The 15,129-nt window shown below is 46.1% G+C and overlaps 1 protein-coding gene across 2 annotated transcripts in view; it reads right to left on the reverse strand.

The window, feature by feature from the left end:
• The window catches only part of SEMA4A (semaphorin 4A), a 72,007-nt gene that overhangs the window by 35,453 nt on the left and 21,425 nt on the right, over positions 1 to 15,129 (reverse strand). The window contains exon 1 of one of the 2 annotated variants that reach the window (XM_035098150.3): positions 8,626 to 8,759. The exons of the other annotated variant lie outside the window; for it this stretch is intronic. The gene's annotated coding sequence lies outside the window, so the exon portion shown is untranslated. Of the gene's footprint in view, positions 1 to 8,625; positions 8,760 to 15,129 lie in introns of those variants that run through there. 2 annotated transcript variants of the gene reach the window in all.

The following is a 15,129-nucleotide window of genomic DNA, read 5'->3' on the forward strand; positions in this document are numbered from 1 at the left end:
ACAGGCTGGTGATAAGGTCCAGCCAGAGCCGAGTCACCCTCATTTCCTGGCATCACCAGAGCCCGCCTGCAAGGCCCAGCTTCTTCTTCTTTGCTGAGCCTCGGCAGCCTTCATATGACTTGAAAGCAGGTGGTGGGGAAGCCAGCAGTTGTGCAAGGAAGAGCTACGGAAGCCCTGCTACCGAGTGAACAGAAGCAGCCGGCTGGGGCTGCTTCCGACACACCCCTCATTTGCATTTCCATGCATATTTTGGAGCTCCAGAATTACCCAAGTCTAGTTCCAAAACGTGACAGTGATGCATTAGGAGCGCATCGTCGTTCCATTTTCTGTTTTCAAATTTCGTACGGAACTTTTTTTGCATGACCAGGTTGCCACACCTTTCCATTCCTGGATCCCTTTTTATGCATCTCTGTTACACATGAGCATGTTGATATAACAAATCATGCTTCTTCTTCTTCTTCTTCTTCTTCTTCTTCTTCTTCTTCTTCTTCTTCTTCTTCTTCTTCTTCTTCTTCTTCTTCTTCTTCGTGTGTCTGTGTCTAATCCTCCCCCTTTCTAAAATTCATTTATTGGTGTGTGTTCTTCTTTTTGCAAATCCATCAAATAATAAAATAAAATCGGGATTAAGGGGTTCAAGACTGTGGTGGGTGTGCTATGTATGTCCCGTTGGTGTAGTAAGGGTGGCACTCATCCTTCTTCTGATAGGAAATATAGGAGGGGAAGAGAAAGAAATGTTCCTATTTTCATCTGAGGAATGTTGGAAGATATGAACTCTCCCAGGCCTACCTAGAGATGCCATTGGGGTCTGACCCAGGGACCTTCTGCAGATGGGGATTGCATGCGGTTCACGTTTTAAAGCGAAGTAATCTAATTTGTACCTCTCAGATTAATATATGTGAATTGGAATGTAGTTATCCTTCAGACCTCTCTCAAGTGTCAAAAACCAGGGTAAAGAGGTAAGTCTTCAGCATTTGCTGGAAGCTTTATAATGAAGGTGCCACACACTTCTCTGTGGGAAGCTCCACGATTAGGGGCTCCCACAGAGAAGGCCCTCTCCTGACTTGTAATAACGTTTGGGATTTGACCATAATGAGAAAAATAACATCTTATCTCAGAGCAAGAATCCCGAGTGATTATAGAAGCAAATCATGGGAAAGCTGGTTGCCTCTTATACAACACTGCCAATAAAATATTTACCTTCTGCAAAAAAACCAAATTTGAAGTTTTTTTTAGAAGAAATGCTGTAATTTTATGTTGTCCTATTTTCTTGCAGACTACTATACTCTGAAGTAATTTTCACAAGAACAATTTCATTGATTATCGTTAGTAGTTGCCAAGTGATTTTTTTTTAAGTGTTAAAAATGGTTTTTGGTCGCCTTCCAATGATTTGACTTACTTTGTTTTTGTGTTCATTTATTTACTTACAAAGCACCCCATTGGAGTTCCGTAACATTCCATGCTGTGACTTTTTTTGGGGGGGGGTCACATACAAAAACTCAGAGCGTCTTCAGGTAAGGTTAGGAGAGGCCCTTCCCTTAAACCCTGGCAAGCTGCTGGCACTCAGTATAAGGCAGTTAGCTTCCTGTGTCCCTATGCTTCACATCAGGGAGCAAGCCAACTGTGGAACAGCCTGTCAGATACCATTCCAAAGGAATTAATCGCACTGCCAGCAAAGAAGAATCTAATAGCCATTGTTAATAAGAGTAAAGGCTGAGAGGTCTTTTTCAGTGTCTGTTAAATCAGTGCCAGATATGTCACATGAAGACCAGCTGACTGTCATATTGTGTTATGTGCTACACAACAGATCAGTTGAACATTTCATGACCTTCAGAAGCATCAGTTGCCACACAGGGGATAAACTTCCCTCTGACGGCTCAAAAAATTGGGAAAGGCATCAGTCTCCATTGTAGCCAAAGCTATGGCCAAGGCCAGTAGTACCTATTCAGGGATGCTTTGGTTCCTAACATACCGTTGTTGGCTAGTCTGCTGTGAACTGGTGCATGGAAACTATTTTATTTGGGGTGTGTGTGTGGATTTGTTCAAGAATGATACACGTATTTCTCTCCATGAACCAGTCACTTAAGAGACTCACTACCAATTGAATGCCTGGGATGCCTGAATTAGTCTCAGAGCCAGAGGCCTACCTAAGGTCCTTGCACCTTTGACAAGGAACTATATTGGTGTCGTCGTCCCAAAAAAATCACTTTACCACAATAGCCATAGTAGAAATTACTACATTTTATGCAATCCAAGTGCTCTAAGTGTCCAGCATGAGGGTGAGATGAGGAGGAAGGATGAAAAAAATGCACGTCTATGCGCCGCTGTGCAAGAAAGATGATCGTCACACGTCATATAGGTGATTTTTGTGCCCCTGGTGGGGGCTGGTTTCACCAACGCCAGGTACACCTCTGCTCAGGGACAACAGCAAAGCTATGTATACCACAACATTCTCAAAGCACTAGGGAGAAACAAGGGTGATGAATCTCAAAAGGCAGTTGCAAGGATCCTAAAGGGGGGGGAGGACACTTTGGAGGCTGGTATTTTGTGTGACATACTATTTTATCCATTCAGCAGAAGCCATCTAAGCTTGCAAAGTGCTCAAACTGAGCTTTCACTGCTGTAAACCTACTGGGGAGTCCTCTAGAAAATGTTCCTCAGGAAATAGTGGGGCAGTTCTGACGACAAGACTGGGGGCTGAAGAAGGAGCACAAACCGAAAGCATAAATTAGCCACACACCGCAGAAGACACGTGACGATGCTGCCGCCCACAAATTGAAGGCTCGTTCCGACTTCTGCTTGTCCCACTGCTTTCCCTGGGAAAGCCCAATCTTTACCGCTGAATCGGAGCAAACCTCAACTGGGTTTTCCCAGGGAAAGTGGCAGGGCAAACTGAAAACTCGCCGGATCCATGTTTTCTAGACACAGGACAGGCGAAAGTGTGGGTGAGCCCTCAGTCACAAAACTGTCTTCAGATTCTTCAATCCCTGATGAACTGAAGAGAGCCCCAGAACATCAGGGGAAGGCTTAGGCCAATAGTGAGAAAGGTTTCCGTGTCCTGGCAAAATTTTCACCCCATATGTGCAGACTGAACATCTGTGCATGAAAATACCCAGACAACCTTCCAGGAGATTTTAATGAAAGCATTTCAGCCATTGTCAAGATCACATCCTTCTCGGATATTGAGAGAAAAGGCGATGAAAGCAGATGTGTTTGGATTCAGGACTTTCAGCTGTGATGGAAAATTACCCCCCCCCCCAAAAAAATGTTGAAACTGCATTGCATCTGTATTTGAGATGAATGATCAATCACTATAGTGGAGAATGTTCCTTTTCAAAAGGATTTTTTTTAAAAAAGAAAGGCTTCTGATCCACCATTCCTCAAGAGCACCTCGCTGCTTCATCCCCTCCTGAGTGCGGCAGAGATTGAATTTGTTAGATCTTTGAATTACGCCGACATGATTCATGACTTTGCCACATCCAAAGCCAGCAAGAGACAGGGGGAAATGTTTAAAAGAAATCAGCATAGTGAATTATTTATGCTTGGAAGATATTTTGATTTGAATATACTTGTTAATTTTTTGGAAATTTGTTTTGAGGGCTTCGTGATTCAATTTGCTTTTGTAGCAAGTTCAAGCTTTCGTGCCATCTTATTCGCAATACCCTAAAAGATCACATCATTCGATAGAGAGGCAATAGATCATTATGCTCCACAAGATAAAGCCTCCCACAGAAAGCATTTCATCAGGAGGTACCTTCCGTATGATGTAGGAACCAGGACTTTAGTGTGCTGCTGACACTAGTAGTGTGCAACCAGTGGACATGGGGGGCTAGGCAAGTCCCCTAAACGTTCCCGTTAAAAACGTGGATATTAGGAGGAATGCATGGTGCAAACCTGACAAATTTTCATTTTAAATTTAACTGATGCAGAGCGTGCCTTTCAATCTTAAGACTGGAAAAACGAGAAATGGAGAGATAAACCAAAACTGGTGTTCCCATCTCTTGAGGAGGCAAGAGGCTGAAGCCAGCCCAGCCCTGTAGGTCCTCTGTTGCAAGCCCCAGCTCTTTCGTCCTGGTCAAACAAATCTGGCAGGTTTCTGAACCACTCCTAAACCTCTGTAGGGAGAAGAGAGTGGGCTGCACTTATGCACTGCAGACGAGCAATGCATTTGTCATATCACAGCCAACAAAAATAGATATCATTCTCAGGGCTTCCCCCCAGCTGGAACTCACTGGAACTCAGTACTGGCACCTTTCAGGTGGACACCATTGCCATGATAAGAGAAAAAGGGAGGTTTCCATGGTGCGTTCCAGCATCTCTTCTTCTAGCACTTCTCATTCTTCCCCCAGAATTGAAACAGCACATGGATGGGCTTCCTTCTGCTCTGGGTACCTCTTTTCTTTTCTTCTCCTGCCCAGCTCCGCTGTTCTTCCCAGGGAACAGGCTGGCTCCCCACGTGTCCCCTCAGCCACACTTCCATCACTCCCTCTCCTTCTGGTGCTTTCTCCGTGCCCACCCTCTTCTCTTTCAGTAAGAGCAGCCCTCCCGCTGAGGCTCTTTCTAGTCACAGCACCGCAGAAACACAAACGCAGGCCAGAGCTCTCATCATCGCCACCAGGGGACATTTTCACCCAGGAGGCACCAAACTCCACTTCTGCTTAACATTCACTTGTCGTATGAATGGAGAACTTGAGCTGGGCCAGCAGAATTAGGCTGGGGCCGTGTCTGAACCCGGGATTGCAGGGAGAGAGAGGGCTGCCTCCCTCCTTATAACAATTAAGACCATTCATCCAGGTGTTATTGATTCATTGATTTGCAGTGTTTATGCCACGTCAATTAGCCACAAAGGCTCTCAAGAGCAGCTTACAAAAATCACTTCCAAGAGGGTCGCGGCCTGCAGGCTCACAATCTAAAAAGGCATGGCACATGAGGAGAAAGGAATGAGAGGGAGGAGGAAAAAGCAAGGCTCAAGCACACGTTTTTGAAGCTACAATGTCAGTGGGGGTCAGGTTCAGTATCTGTCTATTGTTGGTGGCTCATATCAAGGCACAAATGCAAGATATAAATGTTTTAAATGTAACGATAATGTACATGTATTGAATTATCCCCACATGGCAACCAGGCTGGTGGAAGATGTAGTTCACAACATCCAGAGGGCAGCAAAGCCATGAATTTCCTGGCCATCCCCTGGCCAAAACACTTATTCTTGTTATAGATCCTTTTGCTGCATTAACTACAGTCGCGTGTCTACATAAATAGCGTCAGAGAAGCCCAAAAGCAAATGTGAAGCTCAAGTATGTGAAAACACTACATGCATTTTCTCACACTCGTCCTTTCTCTCCCTCCCTACTTTCAAACTTTAAACCTCGAGGCAGATACCTAGCCCTGGAAAAAAACTTTGGTTCCTTTTGCTTGTGTTGCAAATCTGTCAAGGATTCCTTCTATCAGCCTTTACCAACCTGGCACCCTCCAGATGTTTTGGACGGGGGCTTGCAATCCAAAACATCTAGAGGACACCAGGTTGACAAAGACTGCCCAGGACAGTCCTACCCAAATGATTCTCTCTGACACATTCACAAAATGGGAATAACTGTGGCCTATTTGGAAGAGAGGAAACATGCCACATTTGGCACATTTCCTTTGCTGAAGAGCAAGCGACCTACTCATCCCTGAACCAGTTAGTAAAATTGGCAGCCTAGTTTCTCTCTCTCTCCATCTATTTCCCTCTCCTCCTACTTGTTCCCATGCACTCTGATGCTTGGACTTTGTGGTTATAAAGCAATCCTTGTTTTATGTTTTCTTTGGGCATTAAATTAAGTGTTAAATCCAGAGGGGAAAAGTTTGGGAGGCCATTGACTCTCCCAGCTGCTTCTGCCAAGCCCAGAACTATCTTGTCTTGTGATTCCGACTTTTTCTGTGCTCAAAGTTCATGAACAGCAGCTGTAAAAAAAACGCAGCATTCAAAGGATACCAGAAAAGTAGTACACAGCATAATTGCCAATGTACAGTACTCTGAAAACAACCCTAAAGAAAAAGCAGTTCTAAACAGCCACAATTATACAGCTTTTTCCCCAGCAGGGGCAGGGGGCTTAAGTTACGCACAACATCATGACAAACTCTACAACTGAATTGGGCAAATCTAGAGTATCTGCGCTGACATAACTGGGAGCATAAGCAAAGGGGAGCCAGATTCACCATATTTTGGGGCCGTCTGCTTAGTAATAACAAAATTACTGAACAGACGGGCAAATAGTGTGACGCTTCTGAGAAGTGGCATGCCCACAGGAGTGTGGGTAGGGAGTTTACAGAGACAAAGCAGAAGTAGGAGAAGGGGGAAATGAGGTTTCTAGATGAAGTCACGTCTGTATTCTACGCCAACCTAGAATAAATTTTACGCTATGGCTCTGTACTAATGGCGACCAACACAGACTAGGGCCACATTCACATCATACATTTAAAGCACTTAGATACGACTATGAACAGTCAGGGTTTCCTCTCAAAGGATTCTGGGAACTGTAGTTCATTAAGAGTGGTGAGAGTTGTTAGGAGACCTCTGTTCTCCTCACAGGGCTACATTTTCCAGAGTGGTTTAAAAGTCAATCCCCTTTCATAGGGAACTCCGGGGATTGTAGCTCAGGTATGATCGTGGCCTAGAATCCCCGCTGGACCCAACTTTATACAGAAAGGGAAAGAACCCATATATATATGGATTTTTCTTATTTTTCTCATTTATTAAATTTATACACTGCCCTTCATCCAAATATCACAGGGCAGTTTACAGGATAAAAACACAAAATGCATAAAATAATAACACCCCCAGAGAGAAAACAACAATAGCCCCTTCAAAAACATTTAAAAGGCCACAGATGGTTTAATCAGCCATAGGTCTGGGTGAAGAGGGATGCTTTCGACAGGCACCAAAATATATGTAGTGAAAGCATCATCCGAGTCCCCCGGGGGAGGGCATCCCACCAATGGGGAGCTACCACAGAACAGGCCCTGCAGACTTCTTGTGGAGGAGGCACACAAAAAAGGGCCTCGGATTCTGATCTCAGAGTCCAGTTCATATGGGGAGAGGTGGTCCTTAGGGTATTGTGGTCCTGAGCCTTTTTAGGCTTTATAGGTCAAGACCAGCACTTTGAATTGGGCTCAGAAACTATTTGGCAGCCAGTGTAGCTGGGCTAGGAATGGCATTATATGCTCAAACCGTTAGCACCGGTGAGCAACCTGGCCACCAAATTCTGCACCGGCTGAAGTTTCCGAACCATCTTCAGAGGCAGCCCAATGTACACAGCATTACACATTGCCAGCTTACCAGAGCATAGAAAACAGATAGGGGGTAGCTGGGTCACCACCCAAAGCCGATGGAAGGCACTCCATGCCCTCAAGGCCACTTGAGCCTCAAGTGACAGCAGTGGATCCACATCCACCCCCAAGCTACACACCTGCTCCTTCAGAGGAAGTGTAACCCCATCAAGAGCAGGCCATCTCCCATCCATCTGGTCTAGGGAACCATCCACTAACAGTGCTTCCGTCGTATCTGGATTGAGCTTCGGTTTATTGACTCTCATCCAGTTCATGACCAAGGCAAAACAATGGTCCACCACATCCACGGCCACAGCTACAGAAGAAAAGGAGAAGTAGAACTACGTGTCACCAGCATATTGCTGACAACATACTCCAAAACTCCAGATGACCCCACTCAGTGGTTTCATGTAGATGTTAAACAGCATGGGGGATAAGTTTGAACAATGAGGAACTCTGCACTGAAGGCACCATGGGGCTGAACGACATCCCCAGCATTATCCTCTGGAAATGACATTTGTCATCACCACTGAGGCTGATGGAAGCTGCAGCCCACAACATCTGGAAGGCCCCGAGTGGACAAAAATATGCCACAATGCAGGGAGACATCAGGTGTTTGCTAAGACTGGGAAGAGGACAGACCTCCCACCCTCCATTACCATAAGAGCATAAGAAGTGCCTGCAGGATCAGGTCAGTGGTCCATCTAACCCAGCAACCTGTCCTCACAGTGGCCAATCAGATCTCCAATGGGAAACCCCCAAGGAGGACACAAGAACAAGACCACTTTCTCTCACCGACAGTTTCCTGCAATTGGCATTCAGAAGCATTACTGCCTCCGACTGTGGAAGCAGAGCATAGCCAACGTGGCCATCGATAAGGCTTCCCCCTCAGCATTGCAAGGTTCAGGAACCCTCAGATCACATGCCTTTGTAGGTGAAAGGGGCTCCCTTGAGGAGGGTGCATTGGCTGCGGCCCCCTCCCACAAATCCCACAGCTGGCTCAGGAAAGAGAGACCATTACCATGAACCTCAGTCTTCCTCCCATGCCAGACCAAAAGCCACCTAAAACGCAAACCCTGTGACTTGGCAACATGGACAGTGGTGCACTGGGGTCCATGCAGACTGGATTTAAAAGCATGCTCTTGTTTAGATGGCAGTGCACCTTGAAGTGTGGCAGGTCAGCCCTGCGGCATTTGGCAGGCCCTCTTGCTGAGTGGGGCCCTGGACCTCTGCCATAAGTCCTGCCCTGACAGCGCCACCAAACACGAACGTCAAACTTGCACGCCCAGCAAAGAGTGAGGAAGAGGGGAGGGCATCTGTTACCTTTCCGGGAGGGTGTGAAGGCCAGGTTGCATTTGTGGGCATCCTTCTGTGGGATAGCAAATGAAACCACCCTTTGGCGATGGATGCCTTGGCTGGCTGGCTGGCTGGAGCAATGGTGGCTTCTGGGCCAAACCAGTTCTCCAGCAGCCTCTTGGACCGAGGCAGGCAAAGTTCCCCCTCAGCCACGATCTCCCCAGGCAGCTCTCCCAGCTGAAGACCTGGCTTCCTGGCTCAAGGAAACTCCAGTCTGTTTTCTTGCAAATAAATGGCTCTCTTCTTCCTCCTCCTCCAGAGCTATGCCTTTGCTGGAACCCCGGTTCCCGCTGGAAAGTGCAGAGAATGCTCTCCCCAGAGAGAGCGGGCTGTGGCTGTCACTCGCTGTGAGTCAGGAAACCAGATAGTCCACCCCATTCTCTCGTTCTCTCTCCTTGGTGGAGCAACACAGGCAGCGAGTCTCAACACATCCAGGGGCCTTTCCCTCAGCAGCAAAGGCGGCGCCCGCCTCCTGAAAGCAGCTTTGCGTACCACTCAAGGAGGGGGATATTGAGCTGCTTTTGGACTGAGAAAGTTCCTGCAAGGCCTTCCTGAAGCACTTGGGTTGGGTCAGTGCTAGGGGGCAGGTTGCGGACCAAGGCTGTTTTCACATTCCTGTTTGCTGTGCATTCACTGTGCTCGCGGGTCTGGGTTTCTGTTCTGTGCTCGCAGAATACAACCCAAAATTCATATGTATCCTGTGCATTGTTCTAAAACACCATAATACCGTTTGACGCATTGTTTCTCAAACCAGCTTCAGAGTGGTTGGAGTCCTATTTGGTCTCCAGCCAAAGTGGGAACACCTGTGCGGGGTGGGGGGCAAAGACCTCACCTGTTAAGGTGAGCACCAAAGGAATGATTCTGACATCAATGAAGCTGTGCTGATGTGAACAGCCTGGGGAAGGGAGAGCTGTGAAATGCACCAGGGGGACGGACAGCTTCAGCGCACTGAAAGGTGGTCACGCGAACACACCCCACATCCACCAGATTCCCAGTTCTTGGAGGATTTCCAGTGGTTGTCCCATAAGCATGGAACTCCCTTTCCCTAGAGGGTCCTTCAGAAAGGAACGCCATTCAGAACTGTTCTCACACCTTCCTGTTTGGCCTGGCATTCAGGTAGTCAACTTTTTTCTCGCACCGCTTTGTTCGTCCTGCTCCTCTGCCTGTTGCATGCACAAATTCAGCAGGCAAAAGTTTTCCCTGGCCTGGAGAGAGGAAGCTATCCGAGGAAAAGCTGTACCTGTTTAATGTCTGCGAGTGTGCCGAGCTGTTGCAAAAGGTGCAGGAGCAGAGGCAAGGACAAAAGTTGGCAAGCCAAGGTAACCAGAACTACAGCTGAACAAAAATGGAGTGTGTGTGTTTATTTTCTGTAAAAAGAAACCAATCAGGTAAATAAACGAACCATGCATTTTCACATTACAGCCTCACCGGGGAGAGGGGAATTTTGGCTGTATTATTCCAACTATTCTTATTTCAAGACAATAGCGTCACAACTAAGGATCTGTTTCTCTCCACCCCATCACCGTTAATTACCTCATAAACCCCTGTTCATTTGACAGCTGCGTCTCTAGACACAGTAAGATCAAGGACACACAAGAAGAGTAATGACTCAGTTCCAGAATTCTCTCTGAAAAACAGAAGGACGGGTTGTTTTCAAAGCTTTAGCTCTGTGTGTCTCTCCGCCCCCCTCCGCCCCACAATTCTCCCACATATTGTAGAACATGTTAATTCAAAATACAGCTTACAAAAGGATTCCACTAAAAGGCTATTATATCAATGAAGGTAGGCCCAAAGAGTCAGGGGTCCCACCTCTTTTTGGGGAGCTTGGGGATACATTTGGAAATCTAACAAAACCGGCATGGGCAGCAGAAAATACCCATTTCACATACAAAGAAGTAGTGATGTTCAGACATACCCGCTCTATAAAACTAGGGTTTTTTCCACACATACCTTTTTGCTCTGCTCTTTCCAGGCTCAGTTCATATATTTAAGCTCTGTGTCTGAGCTCCCTTTCCCCCCCCCCCATCTTTTTACTTTGCCTGCAAAAACTTGCTCTTTAAAGCTGAATTGGAGCAAACAGCTATATGTTGAAAACCCGAATTGCTGTTTGGTCTGATTGAGCACTAAAGAGCAGTTTTTTTGTCAGTAAAGCTCTGGAGCAAAACATAGAGCAATTGGACACGGAACTTTAAAGTCCTATGCCTGAAAACAGAGGCAAAAGGTAAGTTTGGATCAGCCTAGGTAAAAAAACCCAACCCTACACACCCTCCAAAGCAAGGAACACTGAGCCCAATAAAGCAGGCAACCCACCCACAAAACAAATACTCCCCTCAACTGAAAACCCTCCTAACGGGAAAATACCTACAAACAAAGTAAAACAAAACCAGACAAAATACACACCATGCAACAAAACAAAGGAGACTCGCATGTGGGGCCCAGAGGCATTGTGGAGAAAGTAGGCAAGGAGGCCAGACAAGACTGTATACAGTGGTACCTCAGTTTACAAACACAATTGGTTCCGGAAGTCTGTACTTAACCTGAAGCGTACTTAACCTGAAGCAAACTTTCCCATTGAAAGTAATGGAAAGTGGATTAATCTGTTCCAGACGGGTCCGCGGAGTACTCAGCCTGAAGCGTACTTAACCCGAAGCATGGGTGTAATTGGTTCCGGAAGTCCGTACTTAACCTGAAGCGTACTTAACCTGAAGCGAACTTTCCCATTGAAAGTAATGGAAAGTGGATTAATCCGTTCCAGACAGGTCTGCGGAGTACTTAAACTGAAAATACTCAAACAGAGGCGTACTTAAACCGACGTATGACTGTACAGTATATGCACTGTATATGCACTCCAGCCAGCCCAGTGCCACCCACAAAAAATAAAATAAATGAAACCCAATTTTTACAAAATTGGGCAATGTAGTGCGCCTACTCACATGCTAAGTGGGGGGGGGGGGTTTCGAGGGTGCCATGATGCCCATGGGCAAATTGGCAATCCCAGGAATGTCTTACAGAATCCTAAAGACAGCCAATTTACAGCAACAGAAATCATGGCTCTTGGGTAGTTAGAAGCTTCCTTTATCAGAGGCCTCCCTTATGCTTCCAGTGATTGTCTATGGAAAGCTCAGAAACCCTAAACCACAAGCCTCTCAGATGCCACCCACAGGACTCTCTGGGTGGATTTAGCAGAGTGGAGATGCAAAGAAGATCCTTGGACAACGTTGCTTATACGTTTTGAGAATCCGCAACTGCCTTTGCAACCAAAACGGGCTCTCCGTGTGGAGGATTAGTAACACACATATCCCCAAAGGAAAAATAAATCAGCATACTACAAAGAACATGAATTTATACGCAAATGGATGAAAAAAACTGTACTCCTGCAGGAGGAGAAATCGTCCTCCTCACCTAAAACATGGTTTCTGAAGGGAGGGGGGGGAAATCTACAGGGCAAATATTTCTATCTTCTTTGCTCATCCTTTTAAATGTCTTTTCCCCCACATCCCCTTTGCCCACCTCCCCAGGCTCAATTGCTCTTTCCCCTGTCCAGCCACAAGTTCTTCTCCTTCACCACTTACCCTTCCCTCAGGCTAATTTCTCTGCCTTCTGCCTGCTTGGGTCCCCTGCTTTGCAGCTATCCTTGCTCTGACCCCTGTCACTAAGCCCCAACCCTTTGGTGCTCAACTTGTCTGTGACATCAACCAGTGGCAACCAAGGGCAGCAGCACTGGGCAATTTGAGCAACAATGACACGTGTTTTTAAAAGTTGGAAGTCGCCCACTCCAGATGGACCCCCCCCACCACCACCACCACCACGAGATTAGGTTTTGAATAGGCTGCTACGGCTTCGAAAAAGAGGTCATGTGCATTCCTCCAAAGATAATGCAAAAATCAAGTTGATCAACCTGATGCCATGAAGATTGGGGCATGTTAACCAAAACAAAATGCTTGTGAAACAGCTCATCAACGAAAAGGGTGAAAATAAAACCTCTCCAGGGTTGCAGAAAGGCGGCATTCCTAGCCCTAGCCTGGAGACCCCTGGCAAAACACAAGCTCTGTCACTGAGCTTTGGCTCTTCCCTACTGTTCTCCAAATGTTGCATGCCATGAATGCCACCTGCCCCAGATTTTTAAGGGCATTCCTCTGGTGCGTCCCCCCGGAAATAAACGATGCTGTCCCTGTTCAGCCTTTTGGGGAGAAGCAATTCTACAGACTTCAGTGGGGCTTAGTGCAGTGTAAGGATAGAAAGGATCTGTCCATTTCAGTTCTCTTGGGTTCTCATTTTTCCAATCTTAAACTCAGGCCTCCACATTTTGCAGCTACATGTCAGGAAAATTCATCAGCATTCTACTGCAAATTTCTCCCCGTAAACACATTTCTATATGCAGCTTTAACTAATGTACGCATGCTGCAAGCAGATTTCCTCTAACACAGTGTATTCATTTTTACTCACGCTTTCCCCTAATACAGTCGTACCTTGGAAGTCGAACGGAATCCGTTCCGAAAGTCCGTTAGACTTCCAAAACTTTCGGAAACCAATGTGCGGCTTCTGAGTGGCTGCAGGAAGCTCCTGCAGCCAATCAGAAGCCGCAGAAGCCTTGTTGGACATTCGGCTTCTAAAAATAGTTCGCACACCAGAACAGTCAATTCCGGGTTTGCAGCGTTCGGGAGCCAAAACGTTCGAGAACTAAGCTGTTCGAAAACCAAGGTACGACTGGAGATGCATTTTTTTTATAAACATTGCTTGGCTGGTGAACTGCATAACCATTTCAGATAGGTGGAAATTTCAAAGGACAACTGTGTTTCGGTTCCATTATTATTATTATTATTATTATTATTATTATTATTATTACCCCAGCCACTCTGGGCAGCTTCCAACAAACTAAAATACCAAACACAGTAAAACGTCAAACATTTAAAACTTCCCTATGCAGGGCTGCCAGTACTGTTTCAGATAGTGTGAATTTGATTGATACAGCTTCAAATAATATCTGAATCGAATTTCTCCCACATCCCTACTCCAGAGTATGTCCACATAGGTTTACAGCCACAATCCCGTGTTCAGGGATGAAAGACAGACGGGAAAGACAACTTTTCCTGTTTGACGGCAATCTTGCACACACTTGCTCCAAAGAAAACATGCCCACGATCAGGACGCAAGTGTTCATCTGATTAAACACTCTTAGGTTCTAAATAGAATTGTGATGATGGACAGTTTCCAAACACCCTCCTGCTTCTGAAGACAGAGTGGGGCAGAGGGGGAGAGATTTGGTTTGATTCATATTTTAAGGGGGAACCGACCTAATCTGCACTTCCCGAAATGCAAGGTAAACCAAAACTCAGCTATCCTTTGAAATTCACGCTTCCCCAAATCCTGGGATTCGGTTCTCTAAACAAATAGTGAGTGCAAGATGCCTATATTATGGGAAGGGGTGCATAAAATGCATGTGTCTCGCCAGAGTGGTGCATGCTCTAGTTATCTCTCGCTTGGACTACTGCAATGCGCTCTATGTGGGGCTACCTTTGAAAGTGACTCGGAAACTACAATTAATCCAGAATGCGGCAGCTAGACTGGTGACTGGGAGCGGCCGCCGAGACCACATAACACCGGTCTTGAAAGACCTGCATTGGCTCCCAGTACGTTTCAGAGCAAAATTCAAAGTGTTGGTATGACCTTTAAAGCCCTAAACGGCCTCGGTCCAGTATACCTGAAGGAGCGTCTCCACCTCCATCACTCTGCCTGGACACTGAGGTCCAGTGCCGAGGGCCTTCTGGCGGTTCCCTCGCTGTGAGAAGCCAAGTTACAGGGAACCAGGCAGAGGGCCTTCTCGGTAGTGGCACACGTCCTGTGGAACGCCCTCCCACCAGATGTCAAAGAGAAAAACAACTACCAGACTTTTAGAGGACATCTGAAGGCAGCCCTGTTTAGGGAAGCTTTTAATCTTTAAGAAATTAGTGTATTTTAATATTTCTGTTGGAAGCCGCCCAGAGTGGCTGGGGAAACCCAGCCAGATGGGCAGGGTATAAATAATAAATTATTATTATTATTATTATTATTATTATTATTATTATTATTAAATGGAAATACTGAATGAAATCAAACCTGAATTAGAAAGAGCAAGACTTTGCTCCTGCCATTTGGTTTTGGGTGGACACAGTTTTGCCCAAGTCACAAGGATTCTGTTCTCCAGGCCACAATTTCATTTCCAGGGAAGATTTTTTTTTTTAAAAAAAAAGCTTCAAAAAGAACCAGGCAATCTGTTCTCCACTGTCTGAATCTAGAGAAATAGTAGAGAAAGAGAGAGAGACGCCAAGGAAGACCCAAAACAAACCATTAAGCCCTTTCTCCATCATCTGGACTTCCTGGGTCATTTTGAAGCTGCTTTGAGGTTTTCCTGGTGCATGTGTAAGACTGCTATTCTCGACAGAATCATAGAATTTTAGAGTTGAAAGGGATCTGGGTCATTTAGTCCAACCC

This window comes from Zootoca vivipara, chromosome 16 (genome assembly GCF_965207765.1).
Source record: "Zootoca vivipara chromosome 16, rZooViv2.hap1.1, whole genome shotgun sequence".
NCBI classification, from domain to species: Eukaryota; Metazoa; Chordata; class Lepidosauria; order Squamata; family Lacertidae; genus Zootoca; species Zootoca vivipara.